The following is a 27,109-nucleotide window of genomic DNA, read 5'->3' as shown; positions in this document are numbered from 1 at the left end:
CTCTTATTCTCACCTTTTGGTGATGCATTACTTATTTCCTGTCCCTAAAATTTCAGTTTTCCTCCTTCAGTCAAAAACTGCCCTTTGGTTGTTTTCATTCCTAGTAACTCAACTCTCTCCCATGGATATTTGGCTTTTAATGGAGATCAGAGTCTTTACCTAAATGGTGAAACGCTTCATGGTGACATTTCAGAGCTTTCCTTTCGATGGGAAACGTTTTTGAGGATTCAGGGACTTCTCAGAGCCCTGAAAATTCAGCTATATATTCTGAATTTATTCTTTTAGATTCCATGTACAGCACTGTGGAGCTGCAGGGGTGAGGATGGAGATGAAGGCACCTCTTCCGTTGAAGAAATTTTATTTCCCCTCCTTGTTGCCGTTGCACTGTGACAATGATGAGTGTAAGAAATACTAAAGCGGGAGACGTTCTCCCCTTTCTATTTCCTTACCAGCTGGGGGACCCACATCACTTCGTATGAAAAATGAGCATAATCATAATATTGATGGTCACAAGAGCCACATTTAAAAACTGCTAAGCGGGCTTCCCTGGTGGCGCAGCGGTTGGGAGTCCGCCTGCCGGTGCAGGGGACGCGGGTTCGTGCCCCGGTCCGGGAAGATCCCACATGCCGCGGAGCGGCTGGGCCCGTGAGCCATGGCCGCTGAGCCTGCGCGTCCGGAGCCTGTTGCTCCGCAACGGGAGAGGCCACAACAGTGAGAGGCCCGCGTACCGCAAAAAAAGAAACCAAACCAAACCAAAAAAAACTGCTAACCACGGGCCCACCATGAGCTCATAGCTTTATGTGCTGTATTTTATGGAATAAATAGCTCTATGATCTGGGATTCTATTATCACCCAATATGACAGACAAGGAAATAGGTGGGGATGATTCATTTAATTACTTACATCTAGGAATTGGAAGAAATGGGACTCTATCTCAGTTCTGACACCAAAGTCTACATCCTTAACCAATAAACTACATTAATCTTAAGAGTTTGAAATACATGGTAGTGGACCAGATAACCTTGATATAGATCTTTCCTATCTCAAAGATATAATTGGTAATTCTTGGAGTTAGACAATTCCTTTGAGAGCTTCTGGTCCAACACCCCATGTTACAGATAAAGACGTGGGGCCATGAGACAGGGATTTTTTTTTTTTTTTTTTTTCTGCCGTACGCAGGCCTCTCACTGTTGTGGCCTCTCCCGTTGCGGAGCACAGGCTCCGGATGCGCAGGCTCAGCGGCCGTGGCTCACGGGCCCAGCCGCTCCGCGGCATGTGGGATCTTCCCGGACCGGGGCACGAACCCGTGTCCCCTGCATCGGCAGGCGGACTCTCAACCTCTGCGCCACCAGGGAAGCCCGAGACAGGGATTTTTTTTACAAACACAATTTTTTTTTTACAGGAATAACGTTGGGAGCAATAGGGAAATGGGTATGAGAATACCTTGACTCTTCTCTCATCCAGACCCTCCACACATAGTGAACTGTTGTGCCCTGCACAACTCCACTGGGCGCCATTTGCATTGATGATTGGTGACATACTGTCTTTTCTTCAGTTCTCCTATGCTGTCATATGTGACTAGGATGTTTTCTTATCTTCCTATAATTTTATTTCATAACCATTTCAAAGACAGAGGAGAGCTAGCACTCCTCTGTCTTTTCTTTTTTTCTTTTTCCTGAAAGAGAAGCTGAGAGCTTGCAGAAACTAGGGTTGCTGGCATCACTGACTTTGGAGGTTGCTAGCTAATCAATCAGAGCTGCATTGTGAATGCTTGGCATGGATTTTCTTTTTTCTTTGTGGGGTGTGTGCTTGTGTGTTTGTATGTGCGGGTGCCTTTGCACCAGCAAAGGACTCAGGAGCTGGATGTAATTAAACAGCAGCAGTATACTGTGTTCAGCCTTGCTTTGTACCCAGATCTTTTCCCTGGCTCCATTTACAAATGCCCCTCTAGCTTTGTGCTCTGTATTCATTAAACATCCTTGCGCCTGGAATGTTTCAGAGCCTGCTGACTGGTCTCCCCAAGACGGCGATCCAGAGTCTGGGCCCCATAAGGAATTCCAGGCAGCGGTTAGCAATCTTCTAGGCCGCTCTGAGGTTATTCAGAATGAACTGAGCAAAGTCAATAGGACGTCTGCAGGGACTTCTGGTGGTGACACCGGTGGCTGAGACTTTGCTCCTCTCTGAAGGCTCAAAGTCCTCAGTTGTTGAATTCGGATAAAACTGAAAGGTAAACTAATTATAGTGGGGCTGTTTGTGCTTTTGTGGTTCAGCTTATGTCAGCATTTCCAGGCTAAACTGAGCTCTTGGGGGATTTCAGACTCTGCTTTAAATATCTTTTTTTCCACCCTTATTACTATTCTCCTTGGTTCTGAATCTAGTTCCATTATAGGTTCTGATATTTAGAAAAATGGACTTTGTCACCACTCTTCTGTGTGGCTCAGGTGCAAATTTGTTTCACACACACATACTCATTAAAAAACAAACAAACACGGATGCTGTATTCACTGAAGATGGTTTCAGTTGTAAGTGACAGAAGCCCAAATCAAACTGGCTAAAAGGAAATGTATGGATTTGTGCAAGTGAGAAGTCCACGGGTGAATCAGACTGTCTGATCCTGAAACTCAAACACGTTACTGGCACTTTCTCTCTCTGACGCTGTATTTCACAAATCTGCTTGTGTCAGCCTGACATCATTCTTCACAGGGGTAATCACTCCATGGTAGGCAAGATGGCTGCCGGCAGCCATGAAGTAGAAAGTGCCCTTCCCTCATAATCCCTGACAAAGATAATGATTGGCTTTGCCTGGGATCATGTGCCCAAACCTGAGCCAATCACAGTAGCTGTGGGAGGGATTAAGGTTTGGCTGGCCTGTGTTAAACACGGAGGGAGTGTGATTGGCAGTTGTGCCAGGACCACAGGAAGTGGAGAAATTAGGGCTCTGCTGCTTCCTGGTGGCATGACTGGGCAATGATCTTAACTTTTCTGGTTTTTAGTTTCTCCAAATGTGGAAGGCGTGGCATGCCATTCATCTTACAGGGACCATTAAGGATGAAATGAAATGATGATACATATAATAGCCACTTATAGGGGAGTCACTAACGTAGACACTAGACACTTAATAAGCGTTTTCTTTTTGAGCTAGTCATCCCTAGAGCATGTAGCATGGGATGTAAATAAGAAAGGTCCAGTGCTCATATATGTGTGTGCAAAATAAGCAGGTTTCTTTACCTGAGGACTACTCAGAGTCTTTAGCATGAATATCGAAAAACAATTGCCAAACCAATTTTTACCTGGATGGATCCACTTGGGATAATAGTGTTTTACATGACCCAGTTTTAGAAGCTTGTTTTCTATATTGTAAAGTCTAAATTCTAACGAAAGGGAGACCAGGGAGCTTTGTACTTGGCATCTTTCTTTGGCCCCCTCCTCATTATTTGTACTGAATTTCTCTTTGACAGACATTTCACTGTAAGATATGAAACCTAGGCTTAAAACCAGTTAATGTATTTATTGTGGGATGTGGTTGAGGTCATAAAACAGTGTTCCCATCAAAACTGAGAGACAAACTTCTCTCAGGCTTCAGTATCAGGGAAATGTGCACCTTACCCAAGCAGCTATATTTTAATTTTCTGGAAACTGTTTCCCTCTTTGCTTTGGCTGCCAGGAGGCTCAAAGTCAAATGAAAGCCCCACTTCGAGCAAGTGCACAGAACTTCGGCCATGCATTTTGTGTATAACTCTGTCCCTGACTGTATCTTTCTTTCCTATTCCTTCTATTATGTTTACTCTAATTTTTAAAAATTGTATTTATTTTATTTTATTTCTCTAAGTGATTCAGATCTTTGCGGGGTTGGGATGGGGCTAAATAAATAAATAAATGCAATAAATGCGGGTGGGATCTCAGGGGCCTTTTTCTGCAAAGATAATGTTGCCCGTGCTAATGCCCTTTCTCCTTCACTGCTAATGTGTTGGCTCTGCTTGGAGCCACTTGTTCAATTACAGCGCCAAGCTCCTGTTTTACAAGGCTTCCTTTGAGCACATCTAATCGGGAACAGCTCCTCACTGCAGTCTTTTTGTTCACTGACTGGAACCTTGAATGCCTCGCTTTGCCTAATAAATAACCCAGGGGCTCAAACTTGGCCTTAGCCTTTATTTAGAAAATGGAACTGGCGAAGCTCTGAAGCATATTCAAAGCCAAGGCCTTTGGAAGGTCAGGCATCTCTCAGGCACTTTGGAAAGGTTGAATACTGCTCCGTCACCCCCCCTCTTGCCCCCCGGCCCCCCCCCAGTTATTGGACAATTTATTTTTTCACTGAGTGCTCTGCTTGCTCCTATGTAGGCACAGACAGCAGTGGATAAATCCCCCCGAGGTAGGGTTTACTCAGCGGCTCGTTATTTCTACTCCTGGGTGTGAACTCAAAAGGTAATGCCAGCAATGTGCAGGGTTGGGTTAAGTCTAAGGGACCATCTGTGAAGTCTTGATTACTTTCATTTTTCTGTTTTTTCTACTTTGCATGTCAGATGACAACTGTCAAAGGGACCCGAAAGAGTGAGCGATATCCCTCAGAAAGAGGCCACAATCTGAAACGGGCCCCCTTGCTGCCTCCAGCTCTGAGTTCAGATTTTAGCCTCACTGTTATGTGCTGTGCGATCCTGGACAAATTAATCTTAAGTCTCTAAGTTTCAATTTCTGCATCTCTAAAGGACCTCCCTTACAGTGTTGTGAAGTTAACTGAGATGTGCACCTTCTCCTCTCGCCCTCAGTGATCTGGTAACCTCTATCTGCTCTCTTGAACTCTTGGTTTAGGAGATGCTGTTTCATGGGAAGTCTTCCTTGATCTTTCTGGCTGGGGCATATCGGCTTCTTACCAGTTCCCACCATACTGAATACCCTTCTTCTTGATACCTGTCACAATGGCACTTGGACATTTGCTCATACAATTATTTAATGCCTGTCTTTCCCAGCAGCCTGGAGCCTCCATGAGGGCAGGCACTGGAGTGGCTTCTGTTCCCCACTGTATCCCTGGCGCTTGCCTCTGGGATGGGCACATAAGAAGGGCTCAGTAAAGACTGTGCAGGGACTTCCGTGGCAGTCCAGTGGTTAAGACTCTGCACTTCCACTGCAGTGGGCATGGGTTCAATCCCTGGTTGAGGAACTAAGATCCTGCATGCTGCACGGTGTGGCCCAAAAGCAAGCAAACAAAGAAAGACTGTGCAGTGAATGAATGAATGAAGATGGTGGGTTGAACCATCAATCAGGATCTGCAGGAGGGAGAGAAGAGGGTGCTAATTAGGACATCTACCGACTGCAAACCAGGCACGGTACTACATGCCTCACCCAGGCCAACACATGTAAAATCCAACACAACCCTATGAGGCGGGGATTGTGTTGTGTTCATGTCAGATCCCCAGAACGACACTGAACACAAACATAAGGGCCAACGAATGTGTTCTGAATCCAAACATTAAATAAATAAGCAAACACATCTCTATGACACGTATTGAGCTGAAAAGTCACCTACAAAAGAATTTCAGCATTGCTAGGATGGAGATCTGAGTGATCCTGGCACCCCATTTCTTGGGGGTCCCAGGCTAAAAATCAACAGGTCCTAACTCCAAACGCTGCCACCCCACCGCTTGCCTAACCCCAGCTCATGTGAGATGCTGGAGGTGGTGTGCTCTTTACTTATTATACGTGTCTGTGTATTGAGATAATTGGGTTGTATAATATGGCACACAGACTAATCTGAGAGTGATTTCTGCTGAATAGAAATTACTTATTTTGATTCCTCGGGGGTTTGTTTTGTCAAAACTCATGTAGTATTTAGCAAAGTAATCATTGTTCAATTGCCGAGCACAGGAAGTGTAAAATTATCCTAATAAGAATGAAAAGAATGAAAGGAAGGAGTGTGGCTGACCTCGTCAACTTGATTAGTGATGGTGTTTCATCACATTCTCAAAGCCTAACCTCAGACGCTGCCTGCAAAGATCACCATGTACCTCTTTATCTCACCGGCCCTAATTAGATATGCAATTTGTCATATGGTTGTTCAACCAGAATAGAAACCAAAAAAAAAAAAAAAATGAGAGAGAGAGAAGAAGAAGGAGGTTATTACTGAAAAGTCTTAAGAAAACTGCTCAACAGCAACCAATACACAACCAATACCCCAACTGGAAGGGGAATTTTGAAAGCAAGGAGACTGGGTTTTCCAAATATAGATACATGCTGTTTGACCTTGAATTAGTCACTTAACCTTCCCGAACCCAAATTCCTTATCTGTCAGACGGGGTCAGTAATAATATGTACTTTATGTTAGCTTCTTTAAAAATATATATTTTTAATTTTACAATGCTGTATTTTTTTAAAAGAGAAGTTTTATGCTGACAACAAAATTGAGGGAAAGATACAGAGATTTCCCATCTACCCCCTGCTCCCACACATGCACAGCCTCCCTCACAACCAACGCCCCCCCACCCCCTGTCAGACGGTACATTTGGCACAACTGAAGAACCTACACTGACACACTGTTATCACCCAGAGTCCGTATTTTACATGAGGATTCACTCCTGGTGTTGTACGTATGGACAAGTGTATAATGACATGGATCCATCCTTATAGCGTCATACAGAGCGTTTTCACTGCCCTGGAAATCCTCTGTGCTCCACCTATTTATCCCCCCCTCCCTCCCACCCCAACCCCTGGCAACTGATCTATGTTAGCTTCTTATAGCCAGGATCCTGTCTTGGTCGTCTGCCTCATTTCAGAGGATTCTTGATCATTTGGCCCCTTCTTGCTTTGTGGGCGGCTTTGAAGTAAAATACATCCTTGTGGAGATCTTGAGGCTCCATATTAGAAAAAGTCCGTGTGGGGAAAATAATGAAGTTTTCCTTTGATATCTTCATGGGTAAATCAAAGTAGAATTACAGTTAACAAGAGTGCTTCATATAAACTCTCATTTCACACACGTGAAGTGATTCCGAGATGGGCTGAACGGTCTTGCTCAAGGTCACACCTAAGATCTTCTATTTCTGTCTGTTGCCCTGCCTGGCACTGATAATATGGAGCCCTTCTGATGCTTCAGATAAAGTGATTCTTCTGTGTGTTTAAGGAATTGTTGTCAAGAGCTCCGAAAGGTGAGGCATCACGACAGAATAACCTACCTACATGGCAGGTGTAGGAATAGTTCAGAGGACAAACTCTGGAGTTTCAAAGCCTGCATTTGAATCTTGGCTCTCTTTGTCTGTTTGTGGAGGGTGAAAGTAAAGTCTGCAAATTTTTTGCCACCCTTTCCATTGAGACATGGGCTCTGTGTTCTCTTCCCTTGAATCTTGTAGGTTCAAATAATAAAGTACAGAGGAATGACTCATGTGACTTTCCAGGTGAGGTCATAAGAAGCCAAGTAGCTGCTGCCTGCTCACTCAGAGGCCACCATATTGTGCTTGGACCGCATGGAGAGGCCACGTATGGTTGCTGCAGTTGACAGCTCCTCGGAGTTGAGCCTTCAACTCATCCAGTCCCTGTGTCAGATGTGAGTGAAGATACCTCCAGTTATTTCCACACGTGAGTCACCTCCCAGCCCATCAAGTCTTCCCGGCTGAATCCCCCAACATGACGGAGCAGAGAGACAAACCATCTCTGTAGTGCTCCATCTAAATTCCTGTCTCATCGAACCTATGATGATTACAAAATGGTGGTTGTATCACATCCTAAGATTTAGAGTTGTTTATTAGGCAGGAATAGTAACAAGAACCCCGTATGACTCTCCATATCCTCACGAGTATAATAAAGGTAATAATAATGTCTTTCTTATATGATAGTTGAGAACTGGATGTTAAAGAGCTTAACATCATAACTTACACATAGTAAGTGCTCAATAGATGTTAAAAACAATGTTATTTATTTAATTAATTGTTTAATTATTTTTGTGGTGAAGGAAAGTGCAGTGTTTATTGCAGGGCACCAAGCAAGGAGTTCAGGACAGCTAGTGCTCAAAAAGCCCAAACTCTCCAATGGGTTTCAGGAGAGCATTTTAAAAAATTTATTTATTTAAATGAAGTATAGTTGCTTTACAATATCGTGTACAGGTGTACAGCAAACTGATTCAGTTATACATATCTCTTTATTCTTTTTCAGATTCTTTTCCCTTATGTGTTATTACAAAATATTGACTATAGTTCCCTGTGCTATGCAGTAGGTCCTTGTCGGTTGTCCATTTTATATATAGTAGTGTGTATATGTTAATCCCAAACTCCTAATTTATCCCTCCCCCCACCTTTGGTAACCATAAGTTTGTTTTCTATGTCTGTGGGCCTATTTCTATTTTGTATATAAATTCATTTGTATCATTTTTTAAAAGATTCCACATACAAGTGATATCATATGATATTTGTCTTTCTCTGTCTGGCTTATTTCACTTAGTCTGATCATCTCTAGGTCCATCCTTGTTGCTGCAAATGGCATGATTTCATTCTTTTTTATGGCTGAGTAATATTCCATAATAACAGTTTACTATTAACGCTATTGTTATCATCATCTGTGCTGTGGGGAGATAATTTTTCAGGCCATTGAGGATGGGAGTTAGGAAGCCTGGGATGCGCTTGGCTGGGGTATTGTAACTGGGACAAGGAGGCAGGTCGTGGGCAAAGAAGCAACACCAGCTGTCAGAGGCCTTTGTTGTCTTGCCTCTGCCTCCTAGGAAATAACGTGGCCTCCACAAATGCCCAGGGCAAGCAGAACCAGAGTACTCGCTATGACTTCAAAAGTTTCCCAAGGAGGCAACCTGGTTCACTCACAAACCATACCATCTTGAATGATCACTAACGTGGTACCAAGTGAGGGAATTTCATTTCTCTTAGTTTCACCCCAAACACCACGCTAACATACTCCGGCAGGTTGGTCTGTGTATTCCCGGCAGCAGGAAATTCAGCTGGGGATCTTCACCAGCTATTCTCTCTCCCTCCGCAGACTTAGCCTCCTGACAGATTCTCCTCATGCTTCTCAGCCTCAGCAGTGGATTTAGGATTTTTTTTTTTTCCCATCCGGGCCAGCTGTCCCCTGGGGTATCCAGCAGTGCTGTGAGGTCTCATTATAAAGACCAGAACCTTCCATGTTTGTTTCAGGGTGTGTTTCTTGGCATCTCTTTGCAGTGGAGATTTTGGCCATCTTTGCAACTCATGGTATTTCACTAGGTTACATTACCTGCTTTTCCCTTGGTACACAGATGCTTTGGTTATGGCCAGGCTGTGGCTGGACCAATGTTCCTCCTCCTAAACCGAATGCAGGCTTGAGAATGAGATTCAGCATGAAATCCTTCGACCTAAGCCTTGGCCACCTTCCCGTTACCAGCTTTCAATCCTGGGATCCATAACGCTGTTTCCCATGCAGCTGTGCTTGGTCAACTTGCAGTCATTCTCACTTTTCTTCCTGTGGTGACAGAGTCTAAGATGTGATAAATGTTGGTCAGAAAAAAGTCAGTCATTCTATTTATCTGTTACAAGGGTACCAAGGCACCTTTCTTTCAAGAGATAGAAGCAAAGAACTTAAAAGTATTATTTCTCTCCAAGCCAACACTTCCTAAATGTGTCAGACACTGTTCTGGGCATGTTCCTTGGGTTCTCCTGTTGAATCCTCTCAATAATCTGTACTTTCAATGCCTATTTTAAAGATGGGGAAGCTGAGGCTTAGAGAGGAAAAGTAACTTGCCGAAGCTCGGATGTTGTGGCGTTAGGAATTGCACAAAGATAACCTAGCTGCAGAGATGAGAATTGTTTTCTACTTTACAGTACAGCCTCATGACCCCAGATACTTAAACCTGCTCTCACCCCACGTCCACCATGAAGGTGACTTCTGGTCTTGTAATGGTTGTCGTTCATCTCTGCATTCCTTGAGCCTAATTCAAGGCCAGGCTGACGGAAAGCATCGGACAAGTGTTTGTTGAATGAATGGGTGACTATGGAGTGACCGCAAAATGATGTGAGTGGAAGAAGGATTTCTGGCTGAATAAAGGAGCTATTCACAGGGTCCAGGGCTTTTGAGGACTCATCTTAGTTGCTGGTACAATCCCATCGGAACTGGAATATGAAAATAAAAGATGAGAGGGTAGGGGATTACTGAAAGATATCAAAGTCTCTCAGCAAGAATCAGAAACCAGGACTGGAAAGGTAGCAAAACTCCCTGGTCTCTTTTTTATGATTCTCTCTGTAGATATGATCAATTTTTCTCTCTCCACAGGGGAATTATTTCTTTATTTTTTTGCTTCTTTGCCCATCTCTGGGCAAAGGATGACCTCCAGAGTTCTCCTGTCTTAGTCCAAGTCCAAATTCCAAATTCCTGGGAGAGAAAATCCAATTTCTCCAGATTTGTTGAGATATTCACCACTGGTCTGATTAACATTATCTGGGGCGTGAGGAGTGTGATGTCTAGTACAAGTTTGGTTGCCAGAAACCTTGTTCCTGAGGCTGAGGGGATAATTTCGGAGGGGGAAGGTGCGCCCAACTATGAAGACCCAAGGCTGTGCGCCAATTTCAAAGTGTATGTGACTTAGGATGGCTGAGTTGGAGAGTAAGGAAGTATTTTGCTCAAGTTAGCCTTTCTTTGCAATAGAAATGTACCAACACACCTTGGGAAATGTGGTACCCAAGAGAGGAGGTCCTTCAGAACGTGCCAAGATCAGCTGAGAAACTGGGAGATTTGGAGACCATCTTTAAAATTAGTTTCTCCCCCCAGGGATACATGGTGATGTGTGAACAGTTTTCAACAGTTACTCTTAGGGAACCCTCCGGGAGATAAAGTCTTTGATGGCAGGGACCATAATCTCAGCCAACCCGCATGCGTGGAGTACAGTAGGTATGTGTGCATATTAGACAAATAGGAATTTATTTGTGAGGCCCGACTGCATTTCAGGCTCCGATACCAGGCATATTTTAACTTAACCTTCATCAGACGGCCTTATGCTTCCTAGTTAGTATTTTCTTCCCACTTTATTGATGAGGGATTGGAAGCTCAGAGAAGTCAAGCAACTTGACCAAGATCAGATGCTGTATGTTATAGGGTTTAAATCTCAGTTTATCTAAACATGTATGCCAGCCTCTTTTTGAAATGCAGCAGGACCCTATTGTCTTTCCCCCTCACCCTCATGTCCTCCGCCTGTCTTTTGTCTGTAGAAAAACTTTAGCCAAAGAATAAAGTTTAATCAGAGAGTGAGGAAATGCAGAAGCAAAGGAAAGCAGTCAAACAGGACAAAATAATAATGGTTTAGGCATTAAACAAAGTCAAGGACATTTAGTTCCTCCTCAAGGGCTATAGATAATATTCCGAGCCATATCCTTTGAGCTGTTTTACAGTTAACTGAAACCTCCACCAGGCGAAGAAGTTAATTACACGATGACCAGACTGTAGCCATGACATAAGCTGCCACAATTCCGAGAACTGGCCTCAAAGAAATGGGAACGAAGCGACCCTGGAACCAAAGATCAACTGTACTTAAAGCAAACAAGATGACGCTGATCAGACCACTGCAGGACCAATTTCAAGATGACCGTCAGAGCTGACTGTGCTGTTTCTGCATGTAGCCCCCTCCCTCTGCCTATACACCCTTGAAACTTCCCTTTAAAAGCTCTTGCCCACTAATTGTCAAGGGGGAGTTGGTCTTTGGACATGAGTCCACACTCTCCCCCAGTTTCCTGCCTCCAAAGTAAAGCAAACTTTCCTTTCCACCAACTTTGCCTCTCGAATATTGGTTTTAGAGCGGCGAGTAGCCAGACTTCAGTTTCAGTAACATTTTCACTACTTCACAAAGTCTCTTTCATTCGAAATGAGTGTCTTGCAGGGGAAAAAAAAAAGAAAAGAAAGTAATTTATCTTCCATGAGAGCTGCTGGAGGAGGTGAGGGGCCTCCAGGTACCTGAGCACCAAGCATATGGGAGGAGACGCTGATAGAGATCTGGTCTAATTAAGCTCAGCTCTAATCACTGGTGCTTTGGCTCTGGGATTGAAAAACCATGCATATCTAAAAACTCAGGGTAAACAGGGTGGATGCCAGGGCTGGCTCGGTTGTCAGCAGGAAGTCTAAAAAGGCAAGTTTAATTCTGATGAAGGTAAAACACCCAGAGGACAGAGAGAGCTGATCTGCAAACGAATCAGTACTATATCCGAGGAAGGAAGGATGGTAAGAAAGGATGCCAGAAACTGGATGGGAAGACGATGTGCTCGTATTCAATGCCTGGATTCCAAGGAAAGCTGAACTGCAGTAGATGTGATGAGAATTAAAACCATGAGCCCGTGTCTTTGAAAGCATTTCCAAGGTGCTGGCGCTGCTATTCAGCTCTGATATTCCTTTTCTTGGAACTTTCCCCATTTCGTCAGAGCGTCTTAAGAGACACAAGAGTGGATTTGCCCTGGACCAGTTCTTGGAGAAGGACCCAATTCCTCAATGGGCTTCAGAACGACTCTTTTAGAAGTTATTATCAAACCAATTCATCATCCAGGGAATCATCTTTATACAATTATTCTGATTGGCTGAGTAATTCTTGCTAAAGTTACACGGTACAGGAATGATTATGGAAGTGTTAGTACTATTTGATCGGTTCCTTATAAAACTGGTTGTTTGCGTAAGTGCTATGTTTGGTATGCTGGGGATCCAGTTGCTTGAATGAGGTAAAGTATGTGGCTTTTGAGAGTCAGTCTCCATGTATAAAAAAATCGTAACAGTCATCTTTAGCTCAAAGGATTCTCGAAAGGATTCTACGGAGTAATGGATGTCATCAGCCAGCCCAATAAATGGTTCATGATGGTTCGCAAACCTACTGGGCTTCCCTCCAGATGCATTTCTTTTATTTAGCCCTTACATAATGTTTACTAGGTGTCAGACACATTACAGATATTAACCCACTTTTACCAAGCGGTTGGTATTAACCAAGATATTAACCGTAGCTCATACCAACCCTTGGAAGTGTAACTGAGCAGGACCCTATGGGGCCTTCCCAGAACAGGACCCTCTGCTTCCCTCCATGTCCTCTGCCTTTCTGGAAAAACATTCTGCTCATGTGCCAGGCAGGCTGGATGTGCCAGGGAATTAACAGCCCCAGGAGCAGTCCTCACCCAATGTCTGATGGGAGTGGGTATGTATATATAACCCAGCTCCCCAACACTAAGGCATGCATTTTGCACCTTTCTGCAAAGTTTTGCTGTGGGATTAAGCTTCAGTCGCCCACTGTGGAAATGGGGTTGTTAATGTACCTTTTATTGGTTGCTTTCCTTCCCCTGTATTATTTCTCCACTTTCAGTCCAGTGTTCCATGAACTTTCAGTAAAACAGCTTGTACTCAGATTACTGTCTCAGGGGTCTGCTTCTGGGGGAACCCAAACAAAGGCATGCTCCAATTCTGCCCCAACATTCAGTCTTGCTCTCCCAAGGATTCTTGAGTAAGGAAAGTACAGTACGTGCAAAAAGCAACAGCTAAATGGGAAAGAAAGTACTGCCTTTTAAATAGCTAGGTAAGCACCCCAAACCCCCTAGTGCATGGCAATAAAATGTTAGGCGCGGAATGTGGATTAAGCCCGGAGGAGGGTTCGTTGAAGTCCCCTGCTTGCTATATCCTGTCGGGATGTGCTGACAATGGGGGTGGAAAACCAGAGGGAGATCCACTCAAGGATGCAGACCTTTAAGGCACAATAACTGCATCCAGCAGTGAACGCGGCTCAGCGGAAGTACAGGCTCAGCGTAATCAAATGAGCAACTCATCCTCTCGCAGGGGGGCCGGCTGGGGGTGTCAGCAGAGGGTCTGAGATGTGGGGAGAAAGATGAATGTCTCCATTCCCTAGAGGGGCTGAGGACTGGAGGTGGGTCCTCACACCTGCTTGGGTTTGTCTTCTTCCTTTGTTCTTCTTCAGCGTCTTGTGGTCATTGATTTGCCCAGTGAGATGTTGAGTTCATTTCTCTAATATCTTGGCCTTTTCTTGGGTGTCATTAGGGGGAGTTCAGTGGTATTCTCAGCATTTATGCAGGTTGGTCTCTCTCATCAGGTGTTGTGAGCATTTGTGGAGTTTTTTTTTTCATATTAATGTGTTGGTTCTGTATAAGTTGTGAAGAAGCCACAAAAATAGAAATGGTAAAGATTACGACAATAGTGATGGTGACGATTGATAAATGGCAAGGACTTGCTTTTGTCGTCTGCTTGCTGTGTTCCAGGCACCAGGAGAAGGGCTTTGCGTGTAACTCATGAACATTCACAGCAAGTCCATGAGGTCAGTCAGACTGCCTTCATTGGGTAGATGAGGAAGCTGATATTTTAAGAGGCTAAATAAGTTGCTTATTGTCACGAGGTTCATTGTACGAGCCTCCTGGAATGTTCGGGAATATGTCCAGGCCTTTTCTCGACCTGGACATAATCAAGATTATGGAGAATTCAGGTATAAGGGGCTTGATTATGGAGAATTCGGGTATAAGGGGCCGGCGGAAGAGCTGTACGCACGTGTGTGAAAAGTTGCCTTGTGATATTTTGCTTGAGACTTTTCATCACACCCTCCCTTAATAAGACAATTTATAAAGAAATGTCATTGCTCTGTTAGCTTCCCCACTATGAATTTCATGAAGACCAGGGTGGTGGTTATCCACAGCATAGGGGGAATGTCCCTTAATAGAATGGATGAAAAAATGAAAGTGTCATTATTCTCTTATTTAATCCAAATATGTCTTAAACTCGGAACTTCCTGAGGGTGCAAAGAACACCTCCATGAAAATGGTTCTGAAGAGCTAGGGCACAACTGGCCGTTTTTCAGGATGAGTTGGGTAGGGCTGGGCAAAGGATGTGTTTAAGAGGACACTGCAGAGTCCTCGACCAATCTTTGCAAGGGCATCCCAGCTTTGTCTCTCTTCTTGCTCTGAAAAGAACTAACTCTAATACTTTCTTTCCCCTTTTATTGTTTATATAAACTTTGGGGGAAGAAGATCATGGTACAAGCAGACCTCATTTTACTGCGCTCAGCTTTATTGCGATTTGCTGATACTGTGTTTCTTACAAGTTGAAGGTTTGTGGTAACCCTGCATCGAGCAAGTCTTTTGGCACAATTTTTCCAACAACATTTGTTCACTTCATGTCTCTCTGCCACATTTTGGCAATTCATGCAACATTTCAAACTTTCTCATTATTAGTATATCTGTTATGGTGATCTGTGATCGGGGATCTCTGAAGTTACTATTGCAAAACGATTATGACTCGAAGTCTCAGATGATGGTTAGCATTTTTAGCAATCAAGTATTTTAAATTAAAGTGTGTACATCATTATTTTTAGACATAAGGCTATTGCACACATAATGGACTACAGTATAGTGTAAACGTAACTTTTATATGTACTGGGAAACCAAAAATTCACATGACTCACTTTCTTGCAATATCTACTTTTTTGGGGTGGTCTGGAACTGAACCACCTCAATATCTCTAAGGTCTGTCTGTGTTTTCATTTCAAAAAAGTTACTGGAATTAGAGAAAGAAGAACAGAAAAACCCCAAAGTTAGCAGAAGGAAAGAAATCATAAAGATCAGATCAGAAATAAATGAAAAAGAAATGAAGGAAACAATAACAAAGATCAATAAAACTAAAAGCTGGTTCTTTGAGAAGATAAACAAAATCAAAAAAACATTAGCCAGACTCATCAAGAAAAAAAGGGAGAAGACTCAAATCAATAGAATTAGAAATGAAAAAGGAGAAGTAACAACTGACACTGCAGAAATATAAAGGATCATAAGAGATTACTACAAGCAAGTACATGCCAATAAAATGGACAACCTGGAAGAAATGGACAAATTCTTAGAAAAGAACAACCTTCCAAGACTGAACCAGGAAGAAATAGAAAATATAAACAGACCAATCACAAGCACTGAAATTGAAACTGTTATTAAAAACCTTCCAACAAACAAAAGCCCAGGTCCAGATGGCTTCACGGGTGAATTCTACCAAACATTTAGAGAAGCACTAACACCTATCCTTTTCAAACTCTTGCAAAATATAGCCCAAACTCATTCTACGAGGCCACCATCACCCTGATGCCAAAACCAGACAAGGATGTCACAAAGAAAGAAAACTACAGGTCAATATCACTGATGAACATAGATGCAAAAATCCTCAACAAAATACTAGCAAACAGAATCCAACAGCACGTTAAAAGGATCACACACCATGATCAAGTGGGGTTTATCCCAGGAATGCAAGGATTCTTCAATATATGCAAATCTATCAATGTGATACACCATATTAACAAATTGAAGAATAAAAACCATATGATCATCTCAGTAGATACAGAAAAAGCTGTGGACAAAATTCAATACCCATTTATGATAAAAACCCTCCAGAAAGTAGGCATAGAGGGAATTTACCTCAGCATAATAAAGGCCATATATGACAAACCCACAGCCAATATCATTCTCAATGGTGAAAAACTGAAGCCATTTCCTCTAAGATCAGGAATAAGACAAGGTTGTCCACTCTCACCACTATTATTCAACATAGTTTTGGAAGTTTTAGCCACAGCAATCAGAGAAGAAAAAGAAATAAAAGGAATACAAATTGGAAAAGAAGAAGTAAAAGTGTCACTGTTTGCAGATGACATGATACTATACATAGAGTATCCTAAAGATGCTACCAGAAAACTACTGGAGCTAAACAATGAATTTGGTAAAGTAGCAGGATACAAAATTAATGCATAGAAATCTCTTGCATTCCTATACACTAATGATGAAAAATATGAAAGAGAAATTAAGGAAACATTTCCATGTACCATTGCAACAAAAAGAATAAAGTACCTAACAATAAACCTACTTAAGGAGACAAAAGACCTGTATGAAGAAAACTATAAGACACTGATGAAAGAAATTAAAGATGATACAAACAGATGGAGAGATATACCGTGTTCTTGGATTGGAAGAATTAACACTGTGAAAATGACTATACTACCCAAAGCAATCTACAGATTCAATGAAATCCCTATCAAACTACCAATGGCATTTTTCACAGGACCAGAGCAAAGAATTTCACAATTTTTATGGAAACACAAAAGCCCCGAATAGCCAAAGCAATCTTGAGAAAGAAAAACGGAGCTGGAGGAATCAGGCTCCCGGACTTCAGACTATACTACAAAGCTACAGTAATCAAGACAGTATGGTACTTGCACAAAAACAGAAATATAGATCAATGGAACAGGATAGAAAGCCTGTTTTAGCAACGTATGGTCACCTTAATTTTGATAAAGGAGGCAAGAATATACAATGGAGAAAAGACAGCCTCTTCAATAAGTGGTGCTGGGAAAACTGTACAGCTACATGTAAAAGAATGAAATTAGAACACTCCCTAACACCATATACACAAAAATAAACTCGTTGTATATACGTGGCACATATATACAATGGAATATTACTCAGCCATAAAAAGAAATGAAATTGAGTTATTTGTAGAGAGGTGGATGGACCTAGAGTCTGTCATACAGAGTGAAGTAAGTCAGAAAGAGAAAAACAAGTACCGTATGCTAACACATATATATGGAATCTAAAAAAAAAAAAGGTTCCGAAGAACCTAGGGGCAGGACAGGAATAAAGACGCAGACGTAGAGAATGGATTTGCGTACACGGGGAGGGGGAAGGGTAAGCTGGGATGAAGTGAGAGAGTGGCATGGACATATATACACGACCAAATGTAAAATAGAGAGCTAGTGGGAAGCAGCTGCATAGCACAGGGAGATCAGCTCGGTGTTTTGTGACCACCTAGAGGGGTGGGAGAGGGAGGATGGGAGGCGGATGCAAGAGGGAGGAGATATGGGGATATATGTATATGCATAGCTGATTCACTTTGCTATACAGCAGAAACTAACACACCATTGTAAAGCAACTATACTCCAATAAAGATGTAAAAAAAAAAAGTTGCTGGGAAATACATATAAGAGGAAAGGACCTAAGAGGTTAGCTCTCCAAGCTTGGTTGGCATAACCAAATGCATTTTTGGTGCTTTTAAGGGCAAAGGATAGTTCTTTGCAGCCGTTGCTGCACTGGCACTGCTCGTTGTCCTGAGTTCTTTTCCATTTGCCTGCTGGAAATGTTGGAATGCAAGGAGGATTAGGGGCGGGTAGCAATTAAAATGAGCAAACCATCTGTGGATGATCTGGGGCTGGAGTTGAGTTCTCCCATTTATCAACGTCTTCGGCAAGAAGCTCTTGTCTCCCCTCGTCACCCAGACAGCTAGCTCCCTGAGCCATTTCGGTCCCCACCACGGCGGCTGGCTGAGCCCTGCATGCTGATTAAAAACCTGGTGAGTAATGTGGACAACACACGTCTCTATTGCTTGGGTAGATCTAAGCCAGTTAATAACCTTCTTTAAAGTGAAAGGAAATCAAGTCCTATTTTAAACATTTTATTGACAAGCACAAAAAGGCTGCTGTCTGTGGTCCAGGTAAATTTATCACTCCGTTTTGTTACTTGTTTCTGACTCATGTAATGGACAAGAGCATTTAATTCATCCAAAGCCTCCCATTGTTACGAGACAAGGGAAAATGTCGGAGCAGGGAGAATGGGGTGAAAGGGAGACAACTTGGATTTCTCGAGTCCCTTTCATGGGACCAGGACTTGTCTGGGTACTTTCCTTAAACAGACTCATCTGACACGCAGATAGTCCTTCATGGTGGTATCATTTTTTTCTTGTTTTACAGTTGCGGACATTGAGGTGTCAGGCACGAAATGCCTTGCTTCCAATCGTATGGCAGTGGGAGAGCCAGGATTCAAAGGTTCATCTGGCATTTGCATTCACACTGCATCTGTCAGGGCCCTAAGACAAAACAGGTGACACGCAAAAGTTGGGGACGTCCTAGGAGACTTAGTTAAGGGACCACTTCCGTAAGTGAGAGTGAAGTTTAGGGAACCATAGGGATGGTGCTGTAGCCCAGAGCTAGGAATAGTAGAACGGTTACCACTCCTAAATCTGGAGGGCAAGGGGTAGAAAACGTCATGCAATGGAGGCTGTTTTGAGAGGAATAGTGATTTTCAGTCCAAGGACAGAGTTAGTCGAATGTGATTTTCCATGGAGAGCGCCAGGGTGGAAGGCCATTGGCTGACCCATCCAGAAGCCAGGGATCCCACTGATGTGGTCCATTTTGGGCAGCCTCCCAGTGCGGAGGACAGGGTGAACAAGGGTCCAGCACACTGCCTTACTCTTCTGCTCCAGCAGGTCCCCCAGAATATTTTTTTTTCCCCAGAAGGTAATAGCCTTCAAGCCGTACCAGCAAAAATCCCCCTTCTGAAGCAAGCTGGAAATATCAAAGCATTTCTCCTTACAAGCAATTGAAATAATCTCAAAGCACGTTACTTAGGTTTTGGCCATGACCTAGAACCTATAAAGAGTCCATCTCAAGTAACATGTTATATTCATAAAGATATCCGCCCGTAGAGGGTAGAGGGTAGGAAACACACAGGCTGACAGCTGCGTGGGTCGTTAAAACTCACCTCCTCTATTATTTAATATATCTCCAAATACCCCGGGGCAGGCAGGGGAGAGTTTCTATAAACTGTCTACCTTACAAGTAGGCCTTCAGAAGAGGAAATAAATGTCATTCTTCCTCCTCAAAGGGGAGTCATCTTGCAGTATTAGGTCAGCTGTGTTGCTGATCAGATGGCTTTGGGAGCTCTCTGCCACTAGTACAGGGGATTTGGGGAGAAAAAACCCTCAGAATTTCTCTGTCCTCCCCTACCACATTGCTGCTCCTCTTTCTACCACCCTTTCATATGATATATCCCAGGATAATGGCCTGACTCTTTGTTTCAGGATTAGGAGCCTAGACTTCAAAGCACCAGTAACAGTGTTTTGCATCTAAAATCAGCATTTGGAGGATCTCCTGTGTGCCAGGCCCTCGGCTAAGTTTTGAAGATGCAGAAATGAACACGACATTGTCTGTGCATTTCATTGGCAGAGAGCATGGGCTAATGATGGAGAGAGACTTCCGTCAATTACAAATGAACAGGCTAGGGATGAGGTGTGATACAGTGTTCTGGAAATGTGGAGGAGGACGGAGCGATTGCCTTTGTCCTGGATGGTCAGGGAAGTTACATGGTTCAGGTGACACTGAGCTTTGGAGGAGGGATTCCTGAGGCAGAGATGGAGAAGGAGTGTTGTAGACACAGGCAGAGGCAGAGAGATGGCCTTAAAGATGTGTGAGGGAGCAACCAGTCAAAAGATGCATCTGGAGCAAGGATGTGCAGAGTAGAATTCGAAATAGGAGTTGTGCCTCAAATGCTTATTAAGGTTGGATTTTGAACGGCATTGATGCTTTGCCAATGGTTATTGCCTTTGGGCAGCAGGGAATTATGCAAAGTTTTTAAGCAGGGAAGCGACAGAGTTAGATCTGTGTTTGAGAGCGATTGCTCTGGCATTATTGCTTAAGGCGGGTTGAAAGGGAAATGTCTGAATGTGTGGAAATCAGTTAGGAGACGCTACACGAGGATGAAGTGGGCTGAGACTAGATTGTGAAAGGCCTTGAATGTCAGGGCAGGGATGTCAGAATCTATTTCTCTCTAGGAGGGACTTTTAAGCTGGAGCCCACTAACTGATTTCAAGGGGGTCCATGATATCGTAGTTGACGTGTTGGGGACCCATTCAGATGTGCTTTACTGGGGCAGTGCATCCACCCAAAACGAGTGTTGGGTGAAACTATTAAAAGATACACACAGTGCTGTGCCAGTAACTGGTAACAACCAGGTTTCCAGGAGAAGAAATAAATCCCCTGATGTGTAGCTTTGGCCTATTTCTGTGGTGTAAATACTCCCACTGTAGCTGATTCCAAACTGCTAAGATGATGCCACCCAATGCAGCACTGGAATGAGATGCACCTCACTGAGCTCTGTGGGTGAGTGAGAGCTGGTTCCAGCACATCACTGGAGAATTTATCCTTCCGTGGAGAATTGCCCTTGGCCAATGGATGCTGCCTTTTCTACAAATGCCGTGAAAGAAAAAGACATATACCCAATGACTGAATATAGGGGGATACAGATGATCTCCCTCTTTGCTTCACAGTGGGACCATTCACTGGTCATAAACATACTCCAGAGCCCCTTGTGGGATCAGGCTGAACTTCAGGTGAACCCATTTCTTTGCTTAGATTCTTTCCCTGCCCCATCCTGCTACCTTCATTTCCTTTCAAGTTTGTCCCAAGGGTTTTCCATCCATATAAGTCACTTACACAAGGACTCCCCACCTCAGATTCTGCTTTTAGGGAGTCCAATCACAGACATCAACCCTAGGAGTTGCATGTAAAGTCTCTCGTGCATTCTCACATGTGTGTCTATGTCTGGGAGAAAGTCAGTGGCTTTCATCAGATTCCCCAAGGAGTTCATGACCCAGAAAAGGTTTGAAATCTCTGCAGTAGGTGATAATATACACTTTGCTTCTAGCCTGTGACTGACCCTCAGTGAGCCCAACTTTCTGGAAGATTGAGGGAAGAGGGTTCTCATTAATAAGAACCACCCTGTAGAGGGTGGGCTTTGTCACTTGGAATCCCAGCCCAATCCCCAAGGTCTGAGTGTAGAGAGAGGGATGATGCTTGAATTCACAGAGACCCTTTGGAGGGAGAGGGAAATCGCAGTTCCAGGCAAGGCAGAAGGTATTAAGCTGCCCTTTTAAAACTTAATCAAATGCAAGCAAAAGCATTTTCAAAAGCAGGAGTAATTGGTGGTCAAACAAAGCTTCTTTTTAAACCATGAATGTTTCCCCACACCTAGGGACTGTTGACAGCCTTGTTCCGGGCTTTTCTACCATAGCTACTTAAAGCTGCAGCATCCATTCTTCAGTGGTACCCAGCTGAGACATGAAACATAGTGTGAACTTGGGGCAGGTCCCTGGTGAATCTTTAGTTGTTCTCAGGATCAGTGGTGTCACAAGGTTGGCCAAGGAGGCTAGGAGGCGGGTTGCTTTGCACAAGTCCACACACACACACACACACACACACACACACACCATACAACTGTAGACACTCATGCTCTGCCTATGCCAACATCCTCACACCCAACTCCATCACAAACATCACCTTCTCATCATACACCTACATCATTCACACACTCCCCAGCCTCCTCTTCTACCCCCCCGACACACTCATCACAAGCTTAACACTGCTCTGTTTATAGACTCACACAACCCACCACAAACACACATTCACCATTCACTCACATTACGTACTCACTTCTCTCAATGATTTCTCACCGCATCTTTGTCTCTCCTTCATGTTTCCCTCTCCCCTCACTCTCCCACCCACTCTTCCCACACCTCCAGACCCCTCACACACTTTCTCCACACCCTCACCACACCCAATACACACCATCACACCTCTTTCCAGAAGGACCCTCGCACAGAACCTTAACCCCAGTAAAAATTTCACTGTGAAAGAATTGCTCTCCTGGCTCCTCTAAATTATTTTCTTCTCTCTTCTGGACACTCTTTGTAACTCAGAGGTATTCCTGATGGCCGCTTTGAGCACGCTGCGCATCCTTTACTGGCTATCTTGACTGTTCAGTACGGCATATTGTGTAAAAGCACCAGGTTCAGCCAGCTGGGACCACCACCCTTTAAAGGCTGCCTCATGTTGGATCAGCTACCCCTTTCCAAACCTCAGTTTTCTGATCTGTGAAATGGAGACACCAAAAGTATCTCCCTCTTAGGATTGAAGATCAAGTGAGTAGGATAATGTAAAGCCCTTAAATCAGCTCTAGGTGTGTAATAAAAGGTGGATGAAAGTTAGCCCCTGATATTATTATTATTATTATTGAAGTACAGTTGATTTGCAATGTTGTGTTAGTTTCAGGTGTACAGCAAAGTGATTTAACTATATTTATGTATACATATATACATATATATACACATATATACATATATATATTCATTTTCAGATTCTTTTCCATTATAGATCACGACAAGATATTGAACATAGTTCTCTGTGCTATACAGTAAGTCCTTGTTGGTTATCTGTTTTGTATATAGTAGTGTGTATCTGTTAATTCCAAACTCCTAATTTAACCCTCCCTCCACCAGCCCATCATATTATTAAGTGCTCCCTTTATTAAGTGCTGACTATGTTCTAGGGATCGTGCTAAATGAATGCTCAGTGAGTCCTCAGAGCCATGCATTCCAGCACTTGAAAGCAGGTTTCCATGAAAACTCCAAGCCCTGCAACAGGCCTGGGTTTGTGGATCTGACAAGCGAAGGCCTTATGTTTTCCATTTAGATCAGTCTCCGTGCAGTGGGTCCCTGGGAGCCAAACATGGCGGTGTCCCAGCAGGGAGGTTGAAGTGAGTCTCTGCGGCAACAAATTTAAGCTTGGAGAAATTTGAGGAACTCTCATTTTTAAGGCTTGGGGTCAAACAAAGCACAGGTTGGTGCCAGAAGATCTGGACATATAGGCCAGCCCTGCGAGGAATTTTTGGCAAGCGCACTTAGTATGTATTTGCACCCAAATGCCTTGGGTGAAGCTGATTTTGGGATTCTGGGGGAAACGTTTTGGATGTATGAGGGTGTGGGGAGTGAGGAGCAGTGACAAAGACTCTCTCCTTGACCAAACTAGTCAGGCTCCTCTGAATTCTCTTCTCAACTAGTCCTGACTTTGGGGCCTCTGTGTTCATCTCTGCACTGTCCAGTTTTAAGAGGAATCCTGATGAATCAGCTTAGCCAGAATCCCCCATCCTCAATAACTGACCACTCTCGATATCCAGTCAAATTCCTCACACCCCCCCATCCCCCAGGTGATGTCTGATCACCCTGGCCTGCTTTCAGCAAGAACCCTGTTAGGTCGGTTTCGCCAGAATTCTCCCCACCCTGGTATTTCCTCTTCGTAATTTTCCATTCAGTGAGCCCCACACTACTCCTTGGCTATCAATTCCTATTTTTCCCTTGTTGCATTTGTAGTTGAGCCCAATCTCTGCAAAACCCCATCTCATGGTCCCTTCACCTATCACGATAGAGCCCATGAATGAATTCTGCCCGCAGTTCTTTAACAAGTGTCGTGTATCAATCCTGTGGGAAGCTGGTCTCCTCCTTCTGGGACAGGGAACACTGATCATCGCATTGTAAGGCAACCTGAGCCTCTGGGTGGAGGGGTGGGGTGTCTTTCATGATTCAACCTACTTGCTTTTCTTCACCAGTAATAGTAAGAGCTGCCTCCCTTTATTAAGTGCTGACTGTGTTCTAGGGATCGTGCTAAATGAATGCTCAGTGAGTCCTCAGAGCCATGCTGGGAGGTGGACGTGTCCCATAATACTGTTGGGAGGACAATGCTTCAAAGACGAGGTAAACTGCCTCTTCTTGGTATGACGTTCGTATGTGACAAAGTGGGTTACCTGGAGCCATAAATGCTGATGGGACTGGAGCTGAAGGGACTGATGGGCAAGGCAGAGGGTCAAAGGGGACACACAGTGGTGATGTCAAGTCACTTGCCACATGCCTCTACAAGGATTCAGTCATGAGCTGCTGCAGCTGCTGACCTTCAACACCCCCTGAAAGGAGTTCAGGGTGGAGATCAGGAATGAGGCACTCTGTGCTCTGGGAAAAACTGGGACAACAGGTCTTCAGATAGTTAGATATTTTCAGGAGAAGATTTTATGAGCCCAATTCTTGCATCTAGAAATGCACTAAAATCCTTCACGGTGATGTCTGCTCCTCGTGACCAGCAGTAACTGTCTGAGACCAGCAGCAAACCTTCTGCAAAAACTATGTGCTTGATTGCATGCACTCCCCCTTCACCAAAATCGCATATATACTGACCTTCCTCCCCCACACCTCTTTGGAGCAGTTTCTCAGAGCTATCTGAGATGCCACCTCCCGGGCTATAGTCCTCATTTTGCCCCAAATAAAACCTAACTCACAACTCTCACATTGTGCATTTTTTTCCAGTCGTCGGTGACTTGGTTGCTGCTAGACGTATGGGGTCATCTCTCCTGACTCTTCACACCCCTCTCTTAGCACCGGGCTGACCTCCCCTTGCTCCCGCGGATGGGTTTCTGGGAGGTGTGCTCTGTTACAGATCTTGTTCCTGCGCTGTCATTCTGCCTCTTTAAGAGCAATACAGAACACCTCGGAGTGTCACCAGCTCTGTCAGTCCCAGCCCTCACCCACCCCGTTTACACAGGGAGAGACACTACAGTCAGTGCCTGGGGTCAGCGCTTAGAGCACCTGCCCTGCGTGCCTTCCAGTCCCAGCCTTTCACACCTGCCTCTGCTCTCCTGCATCTCCAGACTCAGATTCCAGCCCCTTTCTATCTTTCACCAGGAACATCGTTCAGCAGGCAGGAACAGAGCTTCAAACGTTTCAATCTCAGCTCTTATATTGCCACCCTGTGACTTTGGACAAGTCCCCATCAACAATCTCGATCCTTAGTTTTTCGTCTGTAGAATGGAATAATCCTAATAAAAACAATAAATAATAACAATGCCTATGTGTCCTCGGGTTGTCTAAAGTGTGAAATGATCTTCACCTGCAAATGGCTTTTAAAAAATTTTTTTGTGGTACGTGGGCGTCTCACTGTTGCGGCCTCTCCCGCTGCGGAGCACAGGCTCCGGATGCGCAGGCTCAGCGGCCATGGCTCACGGGCCCAGCCGCTCCGCGGCATGTGGGATCCTCGCGGACCGGGGCACGAACCCGTGTCCCCTGCATCGGCAGGCGGACTCTCAACCACTGCGCCACCAGGGAAGCCCTGCAAATGGCATTTGTATCATGATTTCACCCGACTTAGTGGCAGAAATATTAATGTAAAGCTCTTGACCCTGAAAGGATGGCTGCTCCATAGTCTTCCTTCTGACCGCCAGGCCAGGACTCTGAGGGCTGCCCAGCAAGGCTACAGGAGAGAATGAGCCAGTCCACTGGCCACGGAGGAGGCTGAGGCCCATGAGTTTAAGGGGGATTGTTCAAGACCTCCCAGAAAATTGGTGGGAAAGCTGGGGGTTCGGATCCAGGACCCCTCCTACCTAATGCAGGGGGTTTCCAGGAACATTGAACGACCGGGCTGTGATTATAATAAAAATATAACAGTTGCAGATTGCAGCCTTCCCCCAACCCCATCGCCCCAACCTCAATTTCTGAACAAACGTTTTCTACATGTCAAGCACTATGTTAACGTTTGCATGGATCATATCAATTAAGCATCGTGGCTCTTGGGAGTAGCAACTGTGATTATCTCCATTCTGCTCAGAGAGGCTAAGAATCGGTCCAAGACTACAAGACTAGGAATTGATGGAGTAGGGAGGCAAACCAAGGTCATTTGCGTTCCAAGTCCATCTTATATGAAAAACTTGAGGTGACTTAGCTTCAGGGTATGGATGCACCTGACTTAATTGAAGGAGAAGGCTCCATGGGCCCCAGAGGCTTTCTTTAATCTTCCCAGGACACTGGTTTTTCTCTCAGTGGCTTTGCTAGGGATAATTCTAGCCAGAGACCGGCAGGTCCCTGTGTGCTGACCTGGCCCACAGTCACTGCATTCTCTTTCCTGTCATGTACAGCTTGAGTGATAGACTCCCAAGCCTCCGGTATGATTCTCTCTGACGCTCTTCTAAAACTGCCCCGAAAATAGTTCTTCTTTGCCTCAGTTCTTCCTTTATTGAAACCCTTGAGCCTCCAGTTTTTACTCTCTTTTCTTTTTTAGGTGGGTGGTGAGGATCTAATATTGCCTGTTTCTTTGTCTCCCCTGCCACCCTCCACTTCTTTTCAACACCTGATTCCTGTACTTCACGTGCACACAACAAACTTGATCCCTTTCAATCTATGACATACTGTTAGAATCAGATTTTGCACTGATCCGATTTTATTTTATTATTTATCCCTTTATCATCCCCACCCTCCTCTTTTTCTCCCAATTCACAGGCACTCTCTATATTGTCTAACTGTATGACTTGCCACTCTAGTGTTCCGATATTTAGTTGGATATGTATGCATCATTGGATTTTGCTTTGGGTGGGTGTTTTTGAAAATTTGCATACATGGCATTGTGTTTTAATTCTCCTTTTCTGATTGGCTCAGTGTTGTATGTGAGATCCATCCTTGTTCCCATGTGTAAATCTACATCATACTTCCGAATGCTTCATGGTCTTTCACAACCCCTTATACC

Source organism: Neophocaena asiaeorientalis, unplaced genomic scaffold (genome assembly GCF_003031525.2).
Source record: "Neophocaena asiaeorientalis asiaeorientalis breed wild unplaced genomic scaffold, Neophocaena_asiaeorientalis_V1.1 scaffold254, whole genome shotgun sequence".
NCBI lineage: Eukaryota > Metazoa > Chordata > Mammalia > Artiodactyla > Phocoenidae > Neophocaena > Neophocaena asiaeorientalis.
The sequence above is the reverse complement of the archived record's forward strand: the minus strand, read 5'-3'. Positions refer to the sequence as shown.